This window comes from Physeter macrocephalus, chromosome 11, assembly GCF_002837175.3.
Source record: "Physeter macrocephalus isolate SW-GA chromosome 11, ASM283717v5, whole genome shotgun sequence".
In the NCBI taxonomy this organism is placed as follows: Eukaryota; Metazoa; Chordata; class Mammalia; order Artiodactyla; family Physeteridae; genus Physeter; species Physeter macrocephalus.
The window spans coordinates 137,178,952-137,197,546 of NC_041224.1; the positions used below are offsets into that span (position 1 = coordinate 137,178,952).

At 38.9% G+C, this 18,595-nt stretch overlaps 2 protein-coding genes across 20 annotated transcripts in view; one reads left to right on the plus strand and one right to left on the minus strand.

Moving 5' to 3' along the window:
* The window catches only part of FBXO34 (F-box protein 34), a 90,666-nt gene that overhangs the window by 66,270 nt on the left and 5,801 nt on the right, over positions 1-18,595 (plus strand). For 6 of the 18 annotated variants that reach the window (XR_003681965.2, XR_008618670.1, XR_003681964.2 and 3 more), the window contains 2 exons: positions 8,840-9,008; positions 10,243-10,651. The exons of 7 other annotated variants lie outside the window; for them this stretch is intronic. The gene's annotated coding sequence lies outside the window, so the exon portion shown is untranslated. Of the gene's footprint in view, positions 1-8,839; positions 9,009-10,242; positions 10,652-15,545; positions 17,957-18,595 lie in introns of those variants that run through there. 5 more of the 18 variants (XR_003681967.2, XR_008618669.1, XR_008618668.1 and 2 more) reach the window with 2 other exon arrangements.
* ATG14 (autophagy related 14) overlaps positions 1-18,595 on the minus strand; it is a 72,971-nt gene that overhangs the window by 4,034 nt on the left and 50,342 nt on the right. The window contains exons 11-12 of one of the 2 annotated variants that reach the window (XR_008618672.1): positions 3,824-3,998; positions 3,082-3,255 (exon numbers count right to left, since the gene is read on the minus strand). The gene's annotated coding sequence lies outside the window, so the exon portion shown is untranslated. Of the gene's footprint in view, positions 1-644; positions 3,256-3,823; positions 3,999-18,595 lie in introns of those variants that run through there. The other variant, XR_008618671.1, reaches the window with a different exon arrangement.

Sequence of the window (18,595 nt, forward strand, 5' to 3'; positions counted from 1 at the left end):
CACCAAGGTTTAGGATTGGTGAAAATTCCCAAAGGTAAGGGGCCCGATCTCTTTATGACCCTCCAGATGGTAGCAATTTGAGTGCAACTACCAGAGTTGCCGATCTGGATGAGGATGGGCCTCCCTTTTTTGTAGTTTTAATCAAATCACTGTAGTATACACTTATATATTAATAGTTTTTCCTATGCGGCTCTTATCCTCTCTTTTACTGAATAACTTCTGGTCTTGGAGCAGTGTTTTGTAAATTTGAGGAACATGTGAATCCCATCCTAAGGAAGAAATTTACTGAGGCCCTTCAATATGAGTAGAATTGAAATTTTTTTTTTTTTTTTTTTTTTTTTTTTTTTTCCAGGGAAGCCCTAGAATTGAAATTTTTGTAGGGAATTCCCTGGTGGTCCAGTGGTTAGAACTCCACGTTTCCACTGCTGAGGGCCCAGGTTCAATCCCTGGTCAGGGAACTAAGATCCTGCAAGCTGCGTGGCGCAGCCAAAAAGAAAAAAATATATATATTTTTTACATTACATTATAATGTAGTTAAATATATAATGAACAAAACTAGTAAACCTTGTATGCTTCTAGATCTTAGGCAACTGTAAAGAGCAAATAGGTACATAATATATACACTACTTCAATATTATTTTGATGTTAGTTTGAATAAAGCTTGAAAAACTAAATTGATACATGCAGTATAAATGCTGACATTCAATCTGCAGATTCTTATGTGTTTGTCATGTTTTAAAGATATGTGACTGTGATAACTCACTCTCAACTTTTTCTCCATTTGAACTGCTGCTGAAACCTTTGTTCACATTGTTTGGCTTTCATTTTGCCCTCATTAAATTAGGGTTTCAAGCACATGGGAGCATATCTGTAGGTATTAAATAATTATTTTCTCAGCGAATTCAGGAACTGAAGAATATCCTATATGATTATGCTTTGGTGTTTAATATTTTTCTCACCTAAACATTCCACTCAGTAGAAGTAAGAATTATAGTGAATGTTACTCTCCATGAGGGCATTGTTATGTGCAACACTGAATAGACTGATTTAAAGGGTCTATTTATATGGGAACCTGGGTCTAGCACTATCACCTCTCCATAAGTTCCCAGGTAATGCAGATTAGCTTCTGGTTTGCCTCTGGTTAATTTTTAGTTCTTTGCTAATCACTGTAGAAGATTTTTCAGATACAAAACTTTTTCTCAGATTGCCTTTTACTGTGCTTTTTAAAACTGGGAGGGAAGTGTTTAGTACAAGATGAGACTGAATGTCAGTTCCTGAAATAAAACATATTGTAGAATGTTTTCATAAGGAGAACTTGGTGAACCTCTTTATTTTAAATCTTTTATAACTGAAAATGTGTTTAAAATTTTTAGCGTGTCAGAAAATGTTGACCTCTGAAGTAATGACTACATCACTACTGTGATCTTGAGCAAGTTTCAGTTTCTGGGCTTTTATCTCCTTTTTCAGCACAGTGGTTGCAGGCTGTGAACTACAAAAACACTGAGGAATATGAAGTTTGTGGTGACGTGAGGGCCACAAGGGGATAGGTGGGCATGCAGAGACTGGGGAGAAAGAAGGAGCAGCTGGTACAAAGGCCCCAAGATGCAGATGAGCTGAGGAACAGAAAGAGGGCCAAGTGAGATGTTTGTAAAAGTGCTTTGTAGATACAAAACATTCCTTACAGCTCAGGTGCTGTTATGTTTAGGGAAGATGTTTGTTTTCTTTTTCCAGTGGGCTATGTTTGTTAGCTACAGGGCCATCTTGCCTAGGGAGTAGGTTCCTGCTTCGAGGATGGAAATCAAGAGTTGGACCCATGAGTCACAAATTCTAGCAGTTTGTGAATTAGGATTTGTTACTTTATTTGTGCTAATAATCTTTTATATAAGATTGGGCAGTAGGAAAGAGGAATAAGCTTATTACTAGAAATTTTGGTGGGGGGGGAGTTTTGTATCATTTCTAACTCTTACCATGTTTGGCTTTGCTTGCTGTGTATACTTTTGCATCTATTATAAATCTGATCTTGGGTGTCAGTTTTTCCTTTGTGGTTTGGTTTGTTAACAGTTGAAGTACCTAAAGGTTCTGGATGTGAACTCTGCATGCTTTATAACTAATTTAGAACCAGGGAAGTTAGGGTTTTCTATTGAAGTAATTAAAGCATTGTGATAGGACATAATTTATGTTTTTATATACCTTAAAGATGGAAGTTTTAAAAATTTCTTGGTGTCTTCTTCTTTTCTAGTTTGGAAATTTATTATACATTTATTATACATTATACATTTTGTTAATGCTGTTTATTATACTTTGTTAATGCTGATGTTGGTTTGGCTTTTTTTTTTTTTTAAATCTATATGTAAACATGACCTTAGACAGCTGTGTTTAATATAGTAAAGAGTCATGGGGAGACTTTACAGTGTTTCTTGCTGGGACTTAGTGTCTATGTATTTTAGTATTTAAAGGATGGGTTTGGGGCTTTGAAAATGAGGAGGGAGGTTACCTAACTCATAGCTGAATGCCTGCATATCTAGGTTGTTCTGTCCTGGAGGTTATTAGTAACATGAAAGTTTTATTTTTTGTTTTTTTTTTAATTTCTTTTTATTAGTCTGGTGTGAAAAAAATGAAACTTGTTTTTATTCTAGTTAAAGTGACAGTATTGTGGCTCTGTGTGTTTGTGCATGGCTGAGAGTAGGATTTTCTTTAAAATCTGATGTTGCATAGGAATGTTTTAGGTAACTAGAGCGCTGGTAAAAAGCTGCTGCTCAAGCCAAACTAATTTTTGCTTTGCAGAAAAGTGGTGTGGAGAGTCTCTGTGTCTCCACCTCAGGAACCTCCCATCTCTGAGAGAGTAGGGTGCTAGATCAAGAAATGATGGGTGGAGTTGCTTAATCGCATCAACTTCCTGGGCTGCCCAAGCATTGATTAGTCAGACATTCATAATGTTCCATTTAAGAGGTTCTTGCTGATTGGCTGGTTTCTTTTAAGTCCTTAGGTTTGACATTCATGCTTATGAAAACCCTTGCCATGTGCAAGGCACTTTGCTGCATGCTCTATGAGAGATACAGAAAGGAGTAAGAGTATTCTTACCTTTCAGGAGCTTACAGTATAGTAGGGGAGATGAAGACAAGATAGACCACGGTAAGTGTCCCAAGGGAGTAGTTCTGGGAATTCAGGCAAGGCTTATAGTAACCATTGATGGGTGTGGGTGGGGCCCTGGATGAGACCTGGGCAGGGAAAGGCCCAGTTGGGTGTCAGTAGTTCCTGTAGGTAAAGAGTGACAAAGATGTTGATAGGTAGGGAAGAAAGGTCAAATGGCTACTGTGAAGGTGAAGGAAAAAGTAGGAGGAGGCAGGAGCTATTAATCATAAGCACTGAGATTTCCCCAAAATTCTGTCCAAAATTGTTTATGTGTGTACTCTGGCATTTTTCTGGGCCAGAGAACTCAGACCTTTTCTCAGATTCTGAAAAAGATCCAGGGTCCAAGAAGATTGAGAACCACTGTGCTGAGTTATCAACCTTAGATGACTGAGAGGATGTTGAGGCTTTGTAGAGAAACAAAGAGGTCATGTAGAACAGTTTTCCTTGTGGGATGTAGGGTGGGATTTGGGGGAACTGAGCTTTTGAAATGGTCCCTCTAGGGGGGCAGGTTGCCTTGTCAAACTGGGTGTCCCACCTAGCAAGTTAGGTGGGTCCATTAATAACCCTGTATGACCCTGAAGGTCAGGTGTTTTCAGGAGCTCCTTAACATTATTTCCCCCTTTATTTGGAGTTCAGATTGATGAAGATGTGGGAGACGAGGATGCTATTGTAGAATAGTTCTGGCACTTACTTTTCATGGAGCTCTTCCTGTGTGTAAAGGGTTCCGTGCTTGATCCAATGGGGTATTTATAAAATATCAGACAGGGAATTGCCCTTAAGTAGTTGATGGTATTGTAATGCTTTTCCTTTGGCTTTTTGTTCAGCTTGGATCTGTGTTCAGTTATCTTCAGGTCTTTGACCATTTCCTGGGCAAAGAGAAACATTTCTATTAAAATGAACTTGAAGTGAGTTTGGTCTGTGACAGTTATAAATATACTGTACTTTTAATTAGGAACCTCTGTACAGCTGATTTAGTGACTTCTGGACAAATCATTTGACTCTTCTATTAATTGTTATATAAATGTATGTGTTTGTATACACACACATGGCCTCGTTTAAAATACTATGAAGCAGGGCTTCCCTGGTGGCGCAGTGGTTGAGAGTCTGCCTGCCGATGCAGGGGACACGGGTTCGTGCCCCGGTCTGGGAAGATCCCACATGCCGCGGAGCGGCTGGGCCCGTGAGCCATGGCCGCTAAGCCTGCGTGTCCGGAGCCTGTGCTCCGCAACGGGAGAGGCCACAACAGTGAGAGGCCCGCGTACCGCAAAAAAACAAAACAAAAACAAAACAAACAAACAAAAAATACTATGAAGCACATTTTAAAAATTCCCTAGTGGGAATTCCCCGGCCGTCCAGTGGTTAGGGCTCCACGCTTCCACTGCAGGCGGCACGGGTTCGATTCCTGGTTGGGGAACTAAGATCGCACATGCTGCGTGGCATGGCCACAAAAGACCTAGCACATAGTATTCATTACACTTAGTTGGTCAGCTTCCACATTTGTGAAATGGGAATAATAAATAATAATTTATGTATCTCATAGAATTGTCCTGAAGATGAAACTAATACATATACATACATAATCAAGTTCTTTAGAATAGTGTACAGCTTAAGTACTGAATAAATATCAACGGCTACATTATTAATAATAACATCTTAATATTAATACTACCATTTCCCCTGCCCCATGAGTGAATGTGGGGCGACTATTGTTGTAAAAGAATTTGCAGTAAGATGTCTTTAAATAGTAAAATTCCCTATGTATTTATTTAAATATTTAATTTATGTTTATCTTTAAAGTTGTGGAAGTTAAGTGCACTTATACAAGGCAGAGTCAGGTATTAATTAGGCTGCGCATTTAGGTTACAGCATGAGGGCTTGAAAGCCATATTTGTTTAATTAAGAAATGGGTTGATTGGCCTTGACCACTGTTGTCTTTCAGTTCTTTTTTATTTGACTGCCTGTGTGTTTGTCTCCCTTTTCTTATCTTTTTTGTGCCTTCTGGTTTATTTCCTGTTCAGTTTTCAGTAAAGGGTGTGGAGTAGGGCAAGAAGAACTTATGTTGGTTGGTGCCCTGGGTCTGAACCAGGAAGGAGTGCTGCGTCAGACAGCCTGGGGCTTAGTGGGGATGGACTTAACAATGATCCCTGCAGAGCTGCCCTACCCAGGGAACCTGTGAATTCCACAGTTTCTCACTCCAGATCAGATGGTATGCAGCTCCAACTGTGTGTGCATAATGAACATTTATGGGCTCATTCATCCATTGTTTCCAAATGCTTCCATTTATTTATTTCTCCTTTTAATTATGAGAAAATTTAGTTGTGTAACAAAAATACAGAGCTAGAATGATAAAACCCCACTTTGCCATTGCCCAGCTTCAGCAATTTATCACCTCATGGCCAATCTTGCTTGATTTATACCGTGAATCTCTTCTTCTCCCCCGTATTGTTTTGAAGACATCATATCATTTAAGCTAAAAAGATTTTAGGATGTATATCTAAGGGACGAGGACTTAAAAATACATACATACATACATATATGTTAATTTTTATGGTATGTCTGTTTGACTGAGGATCCACATATTTGGTTGATTGGTTGGTTAAATATCTTAATGTATAGGCTCCCCTCTCTTTCTTTCTCCCCCCAGCCCCCCTCCCATCTTGGAATTTGCTTGAAGAAACCAGTCTTATTTTGTTCTATAGTTTCTCCTCAATCTAGATTTTGCTATTTTGTATTCGTGAAGTTTTTAGCATATTTCTCTGTCTCCTGCATTTCCTCTGAGGCTGGCTCTAAAGGATTAACCAGATTAGAATAGATTTTTTTTTTAAGTGTCTTTTCCCCCCCATCAGGAGCATGTAATGTCTGGTTGTGTTTCAGTTTTGTGATATTAGCAGCTACTGATGATCATTGCCTAGATCCATTAATTCAATAAAGTTTGGAAAATGGTGATGTCTATTTCTATCATTCCTTCTATTTATTTTGAATCAAAACCTGTCGGGAAATAAAATTTAAGGCATTTAATGGCTTTAAGTGTATTTTATTTTGAATAAATACTTATTTGAATTAGTATTCTCTCTCTCTCTGACTTTGTAGCAGTGGTTAAAATATAGTACATGATTTGGTGTTGAGATGTGCAGTATGCTATATTGGGTAGCTGATAACTTCAGAATGACTTCAGACCCATGTAGTTCACCTAGTTAGGAAATTACCTTAGAGTGCTTAAAATATGTCTGCTTAGTATAGTTAACTTTGGTATTACTTACTGAAGACCTTGGTTTCAAAATGGTGCGTTTTTTTAATAAAATTGTAGAGGGGAGGCTTGGAAGATGATCTGATTTTGTTGAGTTTTTTAGTCCTATTTCATAACTGTCACGTTTTACATTTGAGTATTTTTTTGTTTGTTTTTTTTTATTTATTTATTTTTTGGCTGCATTGGTCTTCGTTGCTGTGCATGGGCTTCCTCTAGTTGTGGCGAGCGGGGGCTACTCTTCATTGCGTTGTGGTAGCTTGTTGCAGAGCACAGGCTCTAGGCGCGTGGGCTTCAGTAGTTGTGGCTCGCAGGCTCTAGAGCACAGGCTCAGTAGTTGTGGCTCACGGGTTTAGTTGCTCTGCGGCATGTGGGATCTTCCCGGACCAGGGCTCGAACTCATGTCCCCTGCATTGGCAGGCGGATTCTTAACCACTGCGCCACCAGGGAAGCCCTACATTTGAGTATTATTCACTGGTTTGTGGGGCCCACTTGGTATCTTTGATGACCTTCCAAATATTCCTATTAATATTTATAATATGACAATATTTTTGTTTATGGAAAGAATTAATTTGTTTATTAGAAAAAAACCAGTCACCTCATTTGTATTTCATTTAAAGCAAGCAGCTGAAGCTGGGGGTTAGAGAGTGATCTAAGGCCTAGTGGTCTGAGCAGCTCAATGAAGCTCATAAGAATATGTGTGGTGGGGTTATTAATAGGACAGGTTTTCTTCAGTAAATCTAAAAGTGACCAGATAATTAACTTCTTTCCTCTCATACATTCTTACTGACTTTCTTCTGTACTCTCTTCACATCTTGTTTTCAAGCTCAGTGCTCCTGAGGTGAGCCAATTTACCTTACTATTCATAGCTAATAAGTGGGGTTGAATTTTATCTTCAGATAGATCTGCAATGGAATAAACCTGATATTTTCAGTAGTTTGCCAGATGGATCCTTCAGCAAGTTAATTACCTAACTCTAAAGAGTTACCTAACTCTTTAGAAAATAATGGTATCCCTTTAACAAATAGCAGTTTTGTTTTCTGAGGCTTCATCTTGCCACTAATACCTTGTTGGATCCAACAGGCTATAGCCATCCAGTTGAGGTGCTTGTACAGTAGAGATGGATGTTACATTCTCACTCTGTTTTCCGGATTCAGGCTGTCTCATTTAGAATATATCATTCATTCAAATTCAACAAACATTTTTTTGAGTAAAACTCTGGGCAGCAGTGGTAAACCAGGCAGATTAAGGGTCCCTGTCCTTGGGAGCTTACATCTTAGTGAAATTATCCGCAGAGTTCCCCAGGTCATATTCTACATAAATTTCTCTTTTGCCCAATTGTCTGAACATGTCCAGAGCTGCTTTTTGAGGAAAGTCAAAGAGAGTACCTTTGCATAGAGAGAGCAGAATACAAGCCAGGTTTTAAAATTTCACAGCACAATGTTATCTTTGCTGGCTATGAGTTTGGTATGTAGAAAATAATGGAGCTTCTTTCACCAAACAAGACTTGCTAGTGATTTCTGCCTATTGTTATTTTCTTTTTATTCTAAGATTTTGTGCTGAATTGCAATAGATTTTCTTAGTTTAGATTTTCTGAAATAATATTTCTTCTCTCTTCTCCCCTCTGCCCACCTTTAGTGTTGGCTAGTAAGATTAAAATTTATTCTGATATTATTTGGTTGATCATTAGCTACTTCCAAGCCTTTGGGAAGTAGCTAAATGTAAATGATTATCACATATCCTGTATTTTTCAAGATAATCTCAATTTCAACTATTTTGTTCCATTTTTGGACAAATTTGGTTTTTAATTTAGACAGTAAGTGGTCCTTTAGGACAGTCCTCTTTAACCTGAATCCATGGACCCTGATGAACTTCAGGGAGGTGTGGTTTGTAAATCTCCTGAAACAATGATGCCAAACTTTGTAGATAAGTGCCCTTTACTCAGGAGAGGCCTCTTTATTTTCATCAGAATTTCAGAGTGCTTATGGGGACTGCAAAATGGCTAATAACCACTGTATTCTGTATAAAAGAGATTTTAATTAATAGGAATGATGACATTTTTTCCCTTCCAGACATATTTTGCAGGAAGTTAGAAGACTGTCCAGCTGTTTACTGTTGGAGCAGTGAGCTCTTGAATCATTTGAAATGTTCTTTAGAGCCACCTTAGGCTTAGGTTATACAGAGATCAAATTGAAATAGCTTTCTTGTTATTTTTATTTCGTTATTTTTCTTTTATGTGTTCTTAAAACATCACACTTTAACCTGTGAGTCCTTACACTTACCCCATTGTTACGGGCTGAATTGTGCACTCCTCCCACCTGCATATTTTGAAGCCTAACAACCCCCTCCACTGCCCCAGTACTTCATAATGTGACTGAATTGAGAGGGGGCTTTTAAAGAGGTAATTAAGGTAAAATGAGGTAGATAGGGTGGTCCCTAATGTAATCTAACTGGTGCCCTTAGAAGAAGAGGAAATTGGAACACAGAAGAGAGACACCGGGGGCCTGTGTGCACAGGAAAGTCCGTGTGAGGCTACAATGAGAAGCCGACCATTGGCAAGCCAAGGAGAAAGCCCTCAGAACAAAGGCAAACCTGCCCGTACCTTGATCTTGGACTCCCAGCCTCCAGAACTGTGAGGAGTAACTGTTCTGTTGTTTAAGCCCCCTAGTCTGCGGTATTTTGTATGGTAGCCCTAGCAAACTAAAGCACTTATGATGAAGTAGCAGTTGAGTGACAAGAAAAAGTATAGCAAGGCAACTATTTCTCTTTGTCCCAGTGCATTTTGGGACAAATGATGAAGTGTTGTGTATAGCTTCACATAATCTAGTGCCTGAAAGAGATGGTACAACCTATGAAATCTCAATAGAACATATTAATTTCTATTCTTATTGGTCTTATTCTTTATTTATTTGTTTTATCCTTTTACAATTTCCCATTTGCCCATGGTTATATCTTAATGTCAGTCTCTTTATTCTCTAGCATTTCTCATTTTATGGAACTAATTTTTATAAGTAGGTCTATTTTAAATCAACACCAGAACAGTATCTTTGTGTATTCTTCTGTGTGTGTTGTGTACAGTCATTCCAGCCCAGGCTTATTCAGTAATGTCATCTGTCCTTAGGCCTCTGTTCCAGGTCACCACACTTAGATTCAATTTTTGAAGTTTCTCTTTGTCAGAAATAAATTTAAATATTTCTAATGATGTCTGCTTCTACTGCTAACTTGATTCGATACCTTGGAAACTTTTAGATTTGGAAATGAATGAAAGGCTAAGGGAACGATGTGTGTTTCTCAAATTTGCCATGAGGGCAGGAATTCCATCAGTTTTGTTTAGGCTGAAGCCCCATGGTCTAGCATAACACCTGGTTTCAAGGAAAATTAAATATTTGATAAATTAGTAGATTAATTTTAAGTAAGGGATCAAACCCAAGTATCCAAAATCGAACCCATATCCCAGATTATGCTGTTTCACAGACTTCTCAGTCTTTATTCATGACACTGAGAATAAGCTTGTTGAGGAGTACCTACTCCATCCACGTGTTCTTCATCTGCTCTCTTCCTCATTGCATAGTGTGGTAGGTAAGAGCCTGGCCTTTGGCTCCTGACTGAGTGCACATCCGTGCTCCTTGATGTGCTTATGTGATCTTGGCAAGTCCTTAACCTCCACACCTCTACTTTGGGTTCTCCATCAGCAATTGGAGATAATAAGAGTATTCAATAAGAGTATACAATTTCCAAGTTTTTTTTGGAAATTATGAGCTTAGAACAATGCCTGGCACATAGTAAACATTTTAAAGCTGTTAGAGTTAGTATTATCCTAGAGTAGAAACAGATTATTCTCACATATTTGTATCTTTTATCTCTAGTTCTACGTTGATTTCTTTCTCTAGGCACAAAACCAATTCACTTCAAATAACCAAATCTCTGTCATCAAACTGGCATGGTTGGGACTTTCCTTGTGGCGCAGTGGTTAAGAATCCGCCTGCCAATGCACGGGACACAGGTTCGAGCCCTGGTCCGGGAAGATCCCACATGCCGTGGAGCAGCTAAGCCCATGAGCCACAACTCCTGAGCCTGCGCTCAAGAGTCCACAAGCCACAACTACTGAACCCATGTGCCACAACTACTGAAGCCTGCGTGCCTAGAGCCTGTGCTCTGCAACAAGAGAAGCCTGCGCACTGCAACGAAGAGTAGCCCCCGCTCACCTCAACTAGGGAAAGCCCGTGTACAGCAATGACGACCTAACACAGCCCAAAATAAAAACAAATAAATAAATAAATTTATTTTTAAAAAAAACTGGCATGGTTTTCGTGGTAGTAGCAATGTAAATTAGCGTTAACCTGTTTGGAGATGGTTGGGCAAGATATATCCAGTCATAAAAATAGTGAGACTCTGATTCATGAATTCCATTTCTGAGAATCTTCTAAGGACATACCCTTAAATGCTTAAGAGATTGTATCCGTGAAGATGTTACGTTATAATATCCAGGGCTGGAGGGAACGGTTTAATATATTCTGGCACTTACACATTTACAGTTGATGGGTCTGAAGACCGTGTACTAACATGGAAAATATTTGTGGTGAAAAGTAAAACATTGTATGTACAATATGATTACAACCATGTTAAATAAATACATACATCCAGGAATTTCCAGAGGATAGGGCTTATAAGGGCTCTTTTAACCCCCTGACTTCTTTTCAGATTCTGGATTTATATAAAGCTGGTTCTAAAGGCCCAAAGTTAACCCTGAAATTGAGTTCTTTATATCTTGTTATAAACCCATTACCTTTCTTCCTATTTGGTTTGGGAGCTCCAGATTTAGTTACATTCTGCAGAATGGGATCGGCCGTGGGGTTGCAAAGATGAACAGACCCTCTGTGTACTCAAGGAATGGTTTTATATGAGATGTCTTATACAAGTACATAAAACCCAGTATGTAGTTTTTGTCCAATAACGTGACAGTTTGGGCTCCTTGGTGCCTAATGGTTGGTTGGTTTTCTGTAGTGTAGATTTCTCACTTTTACCCCTGGAAAAATACTCATTTTTAACTTCAGTACTTAAACTGGCTTTAGTAAGCTCTAATAACAGCCTCAAAGCAACAACTTTGTCAGTTTTCTATTGACCATAAACTTCTTTTCTCTACAAGTGGTAATTCTTAACAAAGGGTACTTAACCACCCAGTGCAGACTACTTCAGTCTTGGTTCAACAGATTCTAGAGGGATGTGGTAGAAGGAAGAGTAATTACTAAACAGCCGGGCACAGTCAGGACTGTGACTTAGACTTATTTCTTTGATGAACACTGTGGGTCCTATTTCTGAAGTAATCCCCCACCCCTTCCAGCGCCACCCAGGATTGCTGACAAAAATCTTAACTTGCCAGCTCATTTGTCTGCATTGATAATGCAAGCAAACGGTTTTGCTTGATGCCTTAACGTTTGTTAACCTGAAGTTTTACTTTTTTACCTTTTCCCTTCCTGAGGGGATAAGCCATTTTAAAATTCAGATGTCTAATATATAAAATAGATAATTAATAAGGACCTACTGTATAGCACAGGGAACTCTTAATACTCTGTAATGACCTATGTGGGAAAAGAATCTAAAAAAGAGTGGATGTATGTATATGTATAACCAATACACTTTGCTATACAGCAGAAACTAATGCAACATTGTAAATCAACTATACTCTAATAAAAATTTAAAATAAAATAAAATTTAGTTGTCTATAACAGTGTTAATGGGCCAGCTTGTGCCCAGTGGGCTGTGTTAGGTGCTTGGCTCAAGATTGAGGCCCGAGATTGAGTGGTGTGAGTACATTGGCAGTCAAGCACAGTGTGGTGCTGCATTTATTTATACTCGAGAATTAGTTGCTATTCTCTGATTTTTTCATATGAAATGTTATTTGGCACCTTAATGGATTTTTGAACTGCATTCACGGTTGGCCTTAGAATCTTTTAACATTTATTCCCTAAAGGGGATGACATCCTTATGTCTGAGTTACATTTTGATCAAATGGGGCATATGTTAAAGCTCTGATTAGTTCTTTGAAAGTATTGCATGTGCAAATGATATCAAAAATTATTGCCTTAAAAATGTATAAATTCTATAAAAATATGTATGGAGGGAATTCCCTGGTGGTGCAATGGATAAGACTCCACGCTCCCAATGCAGGGGACCCGGGTTCAGTCCCTGGTCAGTGAACTAGATCCCACATTCATGCTGCAACTAAGAGTTCGTATGCCACAACTAAGGAGCCCACGTGCTGCAACTAAGACCCAGCGCAACCAAATATTTTTTTTAATGTATGGAAGAATGATTGATTTCAAAGTTTAAAAAAAGCATCAGTACACTCAAGGAAGTAACAGCTTTCTATGTGAAAGAGTAGAGGTTTTCTTTTCCTTTGTTTTCTGTAAGAAATACTAGAATAGGAAAAATAAGTGTAAACAAAGAATGCTGCTCCAGTTCCCCTTCTACAAGGATCAAGCCATTAGCCTGAGGGGAATTCAGGATGGAGAAAAACAGGAGGTATTTTGTGCTTTGGACACATGGACCTAGATAGTTAAGATGCGTAGCTAAGGAATAATTTCAGTGAACCCAGCTTCTTATATCTTCCCATACATAGAAAAGCACTGAAAGCATTCCCTTGAGATGTCTGTTCTTTGTGATTAGCAGTAATCTTTTGCTTAACTGCACGGCTTCTCCACCCACCCCTCTCCCCCGCCCCCGCCATGCTGATAAACCACGTATATGCATCTTGGTTCCTCCCTTACCTTTCTGGAGTAGTTCCTTGGAGCTATCTCAGAGGCTGTCTCCTGGGCTATAGTTCTCAGTGAGGTCCCCTAATAAAACTTAATTCACAACTTTTACATGGTGCATTTTTTTTAAGTCGACGTAAGCAGTAGAGTTTTAACAGAAATGCTGAATATCTGAAAATTTGTGGAAGCAAAATTTTCTTGGTAATGCTCAGTGTACTTTTCAAAATACGTTAATGGTTTTGGGGGAACTAAACTTTTTATTAGGTTTCATTTGTTTTGATGTTCATTCTAGCAGGGACCACCAAATAGTAGATGTCTCATCAGCTTAGATAGCAGTAAATTGTGATATGCCAGAGTTTTGTGAGTATTTGGCATTATGTCACAGGAGCAATAGGAAATAATTTTGTGAACTACTGTTCACAACATGGTAAATTTAACAAAACCTAATACTTCCATTTGTCTCTATTCCCAATTGTTATTTAATAATTGATAACAGCTGTAGTGAGTGTTTTGTCCTCCAGGCCCTTCCCTTTCCTCCTAAGAAAAGGGGGGAGGGGTCCCATGTAAACTTAGATAATATCACTAAATCAGTATTTTGCAATACAATTAAAATGTATTAGGTGTTGCTTCTGTTGCAGTCATAGTAGAAGAGCAAAGTAGTGGCTACCCTTCTTAATTTGTAACCTTTTCGGGATGTTTTAGATACTTTGTTGTCCCATCAAGTTCATCATAAACCTTGATTTTCTGGAAGTTTTAAATCATATAGAATCTATGTTACAGATAACTATGAAGCAGGTATGTCTTTTTTTTTTTTTAACATCTTTATTGGAGTATAATTGCTTTACAATGGTGTGTTAGTTTCTGCTGTATAACAAAATGAATCCGTTATACATAGTAGTGCATATATGTCCCTGCCACTCTCTCACTTCGTCACAGCTTACCCTTCCCCCTCCCCATGTCCTCAAGTCCATGCTCTAGTAGGTCTGTGTTTTATTCCTGTCCTACCACTAATCTCTTCATGACATTTTTTTTTCTTAGATTCCATATATATGTGTTAGCATACGGTATTTGTTTTTCTCCTTCTGACTTACTTCACTCTGTATGACAGACTCCAGGTCTATCCACCTCATTACAAATAACTCAGTTTCATTTCTTTTTATGGCTGAGTAATATTCCATTGTATATATGTGCCACATCTTCTTTATCCATTCATCTGTTGATGGACACTTAGGTTGCTTCCATGTCCTGGCTATTGTAAATAGAGCTGCAATGAACATTTTGGTACATGACTCTTTGAATTATGGTTTTCTCAGGGTATATGCTCAGCAGTGGGATTGCTGGGTCGTATGGTAGTTCTATTTGTAGTTTTTTAAGGAACCTCCATACTGTTCTCCATAAGCAGGTATGTCTTATATTTAAATACCGTTGTGAATTCTGAGATTGATGAAAGCTGTGAACAGTGAGTTCTTGAAAACCATGCATGTGTGTTTCCAAAGGCTATTTTCTGTATTCAGTATCTATTAACAGACAGTAAAGGATTTTTCCATTAAATTGTACACTACTAACCATCTAATCCTCCTGAGGTGAAGTTCAAAGTTCCCATGAAATGGTTTTAGGTAATATTACTTTAGAAAAAGGAGTGAACTCCCTCTCGGAAAAAAGCCAGTCCCCAATATTTTGGAACTCAGTTTGAGAAATACCGTCTTTTCTGGCTTAGAGTTTGTTCTGTTTTATTGTTAAGGTACTCTGAGAGTTGGGTGCATTCTGTCAGTGCTTAGAGGTTAATGGGAGTCTTTTCTTATGTCTCCGCCTGTGTTCATACCCTCCCAGTGTTGGCATTTTTTCTGCTTTAATAGCCATAGGAGCAGTTTCTGCATACTTTTAAATTGGTGTGGCTTCTTACGTTATATGATATGTCTGCTTTACATCATCACAGTTCTGTGTAGAGGTTTTATGTGGCACTTAAGAAAAACTGACCCCAGTTTGAAAGATAGAAGCTCTTTGAATAGATGCTGTCAGAATTATTTAATTCTATTTGTGTCATGATTGAACCTAGGATTTTAATTTTTATTTATTTATTTTTGTAAGCAAGGAAAATATAGATCCGGGAGACTTATCTGATTCTAATCTTAATTCTTCTACTATCTACCTGTGGGGCTTCAAAAGTCATATTAGCTCTGTCACCTCATTTGCAAAAAACGAGGATTTTTTTTAAGTACGTGGAGTACTTTGTTGAAGTTGCTTATCGTTTCTATAATGGTCCAGTGAAGAAGGCGGTCATAAGATGTTCTCTGGAAGCTTTTATGTTTTTAAAGAAACAGTGATTTATTTACTGTATACTTTTTTCCCCCTCTAAAGGTACCATGGGAGGGATCTTTCAGGGACTATTCTATGTTTATTCCTCTAACCTTTTGTAAATAAAGAGTAGCTCCTGTTATACTAATAAATGACTCCTCTTTGGAATTAGCATTCCTGAAGCTTTAATAAAGTAGAAAGAAAAAGGAAACACCTTATCTTCTAGCCTGTTTAGATGGGCAAGGCTGTGGACTAAGAGTGACAAGTTAGGAAACAGGCCTTCAATGTTAGGCTTCCTATTAGCACTAAGTCTGTTAGCACTAAGAGAAATCTCGTCCTTTCCCCTATTCTGATCCCATATTGCCATTTGATTCCTCATTGATCAAGTTCAGTCCTCTATAGACTAGAGTTAGTGTGATTCTTTAGACTTTAGCATTTATCTAGGCCTTTTTGCAAAGTTAAATTCTCTCCCATGGCTTAATTTTTGGATTGTACAATATGTTTAGGTTAGAGTTTTTCCAGCTTTTTTGAGCTGAAATCAGAAATTAAGAGTCAATAAAGAATACTGGAATTATTTGAAAGCAAGATTTTGGTCTTTACTGGAGGAAAGTTGTTCAAGTTTTAATTGATTCATTATTATATCTCAATTTATTCCTGGAAAGGATTTAAGGTGACAGGTATGTACAACGACTTTCTACTTTATAGCCAAACTTCGTGAAAAAGTTGCTAACGTTCACTTTTTCACCTTCCATTCACTCCTTCACCGTGAATTTTTGGCTCTGCCCTACTCACCCACTGCAGTTCCTCACAGCAGAGTCACCAGGGGTCTCCATCACTAACTGGACACAACTCTTTTTTTCTTTTCTTTTTTTTTTGCCATGCCGCGTGACTTATGGGATCTTAGTTCCCCAACCAGGGATTGAATTTGGGCCCTCGGCAATGACAGTGTGTAGTTCTAACCACTGGACTGCCAGGGGATTCCCCCAGACAGAATTCTTTATATGACCTTGCTGTAGGGTGTGTGATTGCTCTTTATTTTTATGTACATTTTTTATTATAACGGTAATATATGTTCATTGTGAAAATTTTGGAAAAAGACATATGTAATCTCTGTCCAGAAAACTTTTTCCTCATTGAATTTCTGTCACACTGTCTTGTTCCTTTCCTCATATTTCTCTTGGCCAGACTTGTGTCAGTCTGCCTACTAGATATCTCTAGCTTGCATGCAGCAATTTTTAAAAAATGAACTTACCTTTTCCCCTGCTCCAAATCTGCTCAGCTACCTTTGTCACCATCTCACTAAAACGTAGCACTCTTCATCCAGTTGCTGTAGCCTGAGGACCCATCCTTGACTCCACTCCCTCAACCTCCATTTATAATCAGTAGCTACAATCCTGCCTGCTCTTCCTCTCTAACCCATTTACTTCTGTCTGTCCGCCTTAGCTGGGACTTTGATTATTTCTCACCTACCTCACCTACCTTTTGAATTTTTAGGACTTTTAAAATCTTCTTTCAGGGCTTTTCTGACCTGTTTCTGTACCCTCAAGACTAAGCTTGGTGCTGGTGGTCTCCTCTCTTCCTTTCATACACTCCTTCCTTCTCTGTCCTCTCCTTCCCCCTTCCTCCCCTTGTGGACTCCCAGCACCTGTACTATCCTTATAACACATATCACGTGCTGTCGTAATTGCCTATTTGATTTTCTGTCTCCTTAAGGGCAGTAACTATGTCTTATTCATAATTGCACCACTAATATCCAGCCCAGTGTTTAGTAAATTTCAGATAATACATGGATAGAAAGAAATGGGTGGCAGTTAGTATGAAAAAAGTTGGAAGCTGTTCCGTTAGTTTCATGGCTCTGCCTGCCTTAAAATTTGTGTATTAGGTGATATGATTGGCCTTCATCTACTTGGTCCTGTGGTAATGGTCTGTGAACAAGCTTCCGAAGTGTGAATTATGGTAGGGCGGGAGTGAAGCTGTGATAGGTTGGCTGGGGTGGGCTCCATGACCTTGCATTTCATTGATAAAGAGGTTAGGCTTTCCTGTAGCTAACAACAGTGTAGCAGAGGTAAGATATGACAGCTAAAACTAGGGCAGTTGTGCTAGGGATGAACAAGAAGGGAGGGTGACTTGGTGATTGGATGGGAGGAGGAATCGAAGTGACTCAACTTTCTGGCTTGGTTGACCAGGTACTTGGTGCTGTCATTAAATAGTCATTTTGATTTTTGAGATTCTTTTTGACATCCAGGTGAGTATGTCTGTTAGGCATGTCATAGGATATGACGTTTGGGAGAGCATACCACTGGGGAGTCATGAATCTGTGGTCATTAAAACTATGAGGTCACTTACATGTATAGCTTAAGAGTAATAATGGTCTAGAAAAAGAAAGAACTCTGAGAAATACATCAGTGCTTGAAGGCTGGAGAAGAAGAGAGCTGGGAAAGCAGTGTCAAAGAAACCGAGGAGTTGGAGTTGGAGAGGAAATTTGGCAATAACATGGCCATTGACTTTTTTGGTGTTTTAAAGAGAATAACAGGTAAGAAGATGGGTCTGTCTTTACGCATCTTTTAGAGTAGACGCTCCAGTATGCACTGTCCGATCGGCTTTTTGTTGGGCAGTTCCACCTCACCTCTGTCAGTAGCCCAGCCCCCCAGCCCACATCCAGAACCCCCCTGACACGCTTAGATCTAACACATGACCTTTAAGTTCCCTTCCAAATTAAATCTAAGGTTAAAAACAGGGACTTCCTTGGTGGTCCAGTGGGTAAGACAGCGGGCTCTCAATGCAGGGGTCCCAGGTTCGATCCCTGGTTGGGGAACTAGATCCCACGTGCCGCAGCTAAAGATCCCACGTGCCGCAGCTAAAGATCCCACGTGCCGTGCAACTAAGACCTGGCGCAGCCAAATTAAATAAATAAATATTAAAAAAAAAAATACAGATTGTTGGCCCAGTCCCAGAAATTCTGATCCAATGGGCCCAGGGATCTTAACTTTTTACAAGGACATTTCTGAGTATCTCATGAACACTCATGTGTGGGTAGGTGCTATAACCCTGCATTAAAGCAGGACTTTAATAAAGCAGGACTTTATCGTGGCGAACTTTTAAAATACTCTTGTGCGAAGAGATTGGCAACCATGGAAACCTGGCTGGAGCTTTCTGCAGTGCCTGTCTGTAT